Below are 5,550 nucleotides of genomic sequence, written 5' to 3'. Positions count from 1 at the left end.
CAACCTGCTGATGAATCTCTCCCTGGAAAACACACACACACAACACACACACACACACACCACACACACACACACACACACACACACACACACACACACACACACACACACACACACACACACACCACACACACACACACACACACACACATATACAAAACATAGCATACACCAGAAAAGGCAGGCAGACAAGCATTACAGCAAAAACATAAAAGCATCCATCGTTAACCTCACAGACAAACATACAGGGACAGAAAGATCAGCCACATCCACTCTGGCATTGCCAGTCTATGAGCAACACTGCGATGCCTCGGAGGACCAGGCTGAAAGGGTATGGCTGGGAAATTCACAAGTTTTTTGTAGAATGTTGCCATACCGCTAAGCAGGATGTGTTTAATAGAAGCTGAAGCCATTTTTCCACATCGTGAATATATCCCTGTGTGTTATAAAATGGCCAATACTACACTGTTTGGTCCGGTTTGACACTTCTGCCTCCCCAAACCCCCTCTATGTCACTCCCAGGCTTATCTAGCCAGGGTGCTGAGTTACACATCTAAACAGTCAAATTACTTCACGTCACACTCCCATTTCAACCACACCCCTTTCATCCCCGGAGGGCCCAGAGTGGTGTTGTACACATAAACACACAGGCAGACGCTCCCCCCCCCCCCCCCGGTTCCTCTCTGTGGTCCACACACGCTAGCAGCATCCCAGCTAAATGGTCCCCAACTCAAGACATCCACTTTTGTATTAGTGCGTTCACTCAGATCCTCACCGAGCACAGATCTCAATGCCAGTATTTACGCAACATAAACACCTATAGGTTTACACAACAGTAATGCTCCAGAGATGAAAAACCCAATTACACATCAATTCTACTACACCTTTGTCGAAAAAGAGCGGAGGGAGAGAAGATGAGAGAGCAGAGAGAGATAGAGGAAGAGAGAGGAGATGAGTAGGAGAGAGGAGAGAGGAGATGAGAGACTAAAGAGCCGAGAGAGGAGAGAGGAGAGGAGAGAGAGAGGAAGAACAGAGACCGCAGGAAGAGAGAGAGAGGAGAGAGAGATTCTCATCAGCCAAAGATAAAGGCCCCTGTTCCTTCACCTTTGGTACTGTATCCCTCCCCACTCCCCCTAGCTGGCCGGCCGGCTGGTCAGCTTCGTTGACTACTCTCCCTGGGAGCAGATGTACAGCCTACAGTTACAGAGCACATCTCTAGAAGGGAGGCAGCTTATTCATCTATCCAGCACATTACAGTGGCTGCAAATATCTGAGGAGAATATGTGTGTAGATGACTTAGACACAGTCTGGGAGCGAGGCGCAGGGTAGCCTAGTGGTTAGAGCGTGGGGGCCAAGCTGACAAGGTAGAAATCTGTCGTTCTGCCCTGAACAAGGCAGCTAAACCACTGTTCCCAGTAGGCTGTCATTGTAAATAAGAATTGGTTCTTAACTGACTTACCTAGTTAAAATAAAGTTAAATAAAAAATACAGTTCCTCCTCTGAAGTGCTTGATGACAAAAACCAACAAACAGCATCAGATCACAGTCACACAGTACTGTCTAGTTCCCATAGCGACACAACAGGCTGGCTCAGCTCCCTGAAAGAAAGAAGAATCTCCAGCAGGCTAGTACTATTGGATACTCTGTATACAATGTCATGGATCTTTGATACCAACGTTTCAGCCAATAGAGCTGCTCCATTGACTACATAGGACTAGAGTGGTTGAAAGTGTGGGCTTGCTTTATGGTGCCCAGGCCTGCACTGTGGTGCTAGTTAGCTGGTATCTGATTCAGAGGGGTTAGGTTAGATGCGGAAGATACATTTCAGTTGAATACATTCAGTTCTGGTATTCTCTTTTCCCTTTCCCTTTCATAGCAGCCAATTAAGGCCTTATATATATAGACCTTGTTAAAGCCACAGTGAACGGACTTCACCTCTTCTCACTAATGAGATCTCACTCCATAAACACTGTCTAGAATGGCCTGAACTAGGAGTCATCAAACACTCCTTTTGTAGCACTGTTATACAGTCTGTATCTCTCTGGGCTAATAGGACCAAACAGGTGTATACACAAACAACAACAATGAATATAGCTGCAAGCAGCAATGCCGGGGTTCAAGCTGTGGGCCCACTGTGCCAATCAAGACAAAATTGGACACATCGCCCAAGGATGAGCTGTACTCTGTGCTCCTTACCACGCTTCGCAAATATCCGAACGAAAAATCAATCAGATCATGCTATATGAGTTTAAGGTATTTTTAACTATTTTTTATGATATTGAACACTTTAAGTGGCTTCTTCTATTTTACAGGACTCTAGCTCAAACAATATGGCTGCTATGAGCCAATGAYCTTGCATTAATGTTTTTTCCTGTCCAACAGTGCCAAAATGAACCATACTTTACATGTTAGCTAAACTAATATCCCTGAGCATGTGTGCCAAATTTCATCACACTGAGTCAAACAGATCAAGAAATATAAATATGTGCCCGTTATAGCGCCACCATGTGGTTGATCTAAATGTGCTTGCATATGTTGAGTCTAAACCGTGTTTGGAACATATGTACCAAGTTGAATTACAATACGATTATCTGTATCTGATTTATATGTATTTATGTGCCAGATCAGGTCCATGTGAATGTTTATTGGTCAGTAGTTGCCATGTTGTTTGACATACTAGACTGAAAAATWGTGTGTTGGTAGAACTTGTTCCATAGATGCCATATATCCATTTTTGTGCAGATCGGTCATTCGGTGACAGAGGAGTAGCGTTTTAAGTGTTTTTCACATCATTATAAATGGCGGAAAATGCATCATGGCGGACCTTATAGGGCCATGAGGCAAATTTGTTCCTTGTGAGGAGTGGGACCTATGTACCAAATTTCATGACTCTCCGTCACACAGGGTGAGTAGCATGAGCTTTAAAATGTAGCATTTTTAATCGCTTGTTATAGTGCCACAATGAGGCAAATTTGCATGGGATTGCATGAGAGGGTGTGACCCATGGGCCGTTACCAACATGCCAAGTTGTGCCKTCCTAGACTTACCATCTCACAGGAATGTGCATGTTATTTTCCCTGGGGGAAGAATCCAGTATAATAATAATGAACCAGAAGAAATACAATAAGGTATTACCAGCTTCGCTGCTTGAACCCCTAACAACAACCAAATCAACAACAACACATACTGCACTGAATATGACTACACCTCACTACAGTAAAACAAGAATAAATACTTAGCTCCTTACTAGCCTGCAGGGCAACAGATGTCAAAACATCTGAATACAATCATCAGAAAGGAAGAAATGCATCTACAACAGACAGACCTTGACTAATTAATGCAGCATTTCCAATCTCTCCAGCTATCCATGAGATTCCTCTATCAATATCAAATCTGCCCTTTTAAGACACGCTTGATAACAGCCCAACATCAAGCCAGACCAACACCAAAACTCTGACTGTTTTCTAAAGAGGCCTGATTACTCACAACACCTAGCTCAAACAACCCAAGCCATCATTAAATATGTGATCTTTGCCCTCCACAGCTACTCAGGGATAATGATGAGGACAGCAGCCCTGACGAGTGTCGCCGTAGGGATAAACACTGACGACTGGGAAATTCCTCCTCCACAAGATCAATCCTCCCAATCAGCAGGCATGAACAACACTCATACATTCACTGACACATGTTTCACACTCATACATTCACTGACACATGTTCATACTCACACATTCACTGACACATGTTCACACTCATACATTCACTGACACATGTTCAACATCACACATTCACTGACACATGTTCACACTCACACATTACTGCACATGTTACACTCATACATTCACTGACAATGTTCATACTCACACATTCACTGACACATGTTCACACTCACACATTCACTGACACATGTTCATACTCACACATTCACTGACACATGTTCACACTCATACATTCACTGACACATGTTCACACTCACACATTCACTGACACATGTTCAACACTCACACATTCCTGACACATGTTCACACTCACACATTCACTGACACATGTTCACACTCAACATTCACTGACACATGTTCACACTCACACATTCACTGACACATGTTCACACTCACACATTCACTGACACATGTCACACTCACACATTCACTGACACATGTTCACACTCACACATTCACTGAAACGTCAGAATATAGAGCTGTCTGTTCAAATGTCACACATCTAACACCACACACTCTCCAAAACATCCAAACTCACTCATACAAATACAAATGTTGAGTTTCATTTCCGGGATTTGATCACAGTAGAAAAGATGTGGCCAGAGCGATCATGTCTGAACAGTACCCCCCCCCCACTCCCTTCCGCAAACAACCTAGTCCTCCCTACCTGTTGTGCTCCACTCTCAACCGTTCTCCACCCCTCCCATTCACCCCCATTAAAGCTTACAGCAACAACACATACTGCTCCAGCTGCATGTTAAACTGAACACAATTAGTGGAGTATGTGATGGAATGTGCCATCTCTTTCATTTGTATGGGCCGGGACAGAAAAGGTTATGAGAAGAGAAGTCATCCGAGTTAAAACAAGGTTAGTGGGATCGGGATCCCTGCGGGTTCATGTCAGAATATTCAGCTAATATATGACGCGAAGTGATATCTCCACTGGCTAACAGGCATATTTGATGAATTAAGCTCACATGGAAATAATGGTTATTTTAATCTTGTCCGTTGTGGCTTTAGAGGATCTCATTCACGCCTCAATAAAATAATTTTTCAGGGCTACAAGTAAAATTTATAGTAGGATATTGCATTAGGGTTCAAGTCAGAGTGCTAACCTCCTCCGGTGTTGTCCAGGCAACGCCTCATATACGCTGAGTGTATAAAACATAAAGAACACCTTCCTAATATTGAGTTGTACCTTTTCCCTCAGAACAGCTCAATTCGTGCGGCCATGGACTCTACAAGGTGTCAAAGCGTTCCACAGGGATGCTGGCCCATGTTGAACCCATATTTCCCACGGTTGTGTCAAGTTGGCTGAATGTCCATTGGGAGATAGACCATTCTTGATACACACAAGAAACTGTTGAGAGTGAAAAACCCAGCAGCGTTGCAGTTCTTGATACACTGACACCGGTGCGCCTGGCACCTACTACCACATCCCGAGTTCGAAAAGCGTGCTTAAATATTTTTGTTTGCCTATTCCCCCTGAATGGCACAAATACACATAAACCTGTCTCCTCCCCTTCATCTACACTGATTGAAGTGAATTTAACAAGTGACATCAATAAGGGATCATAGCTTTCACCTAGATTCACCTGGTCAGTCTATGTTATGAAAAGAGCATGTGTTCCTAATGTTTTTATACACTCAGTGTAGATGACCCACATTATGCCAAGAATCCAGTTAAAACAAGTTCCAACAAATAATATTGATGTTCCTCAGATCCAATACTAGAATGAACCAGTTTGTGTTTCTGCTACTGATGAGACTACAGTACATACATACCTACATACAGTCCATGACACTACTTCATTCACACCCAACCCTGAATC

This window comes from Salvelinus sp. IW2-2015, unplaced genomic scaffold (genome assembly GCF_002910315.2).
Source record: "Salvelinus sp. IW2-2015 unplaced genomic scaffold, ASM291031v2 Un_scaffold16685, whole genome shotgun sequence".
Lineage (NCBI taxonomy): Eukaryota > Metazoa > Chordata > Actinopteri > Salmoniformes > Salmonidae > Salvelinus > Salvelinus sp. IW2-2015.
Note: the sequence above shows the minus strand (reverse complement) of the source record.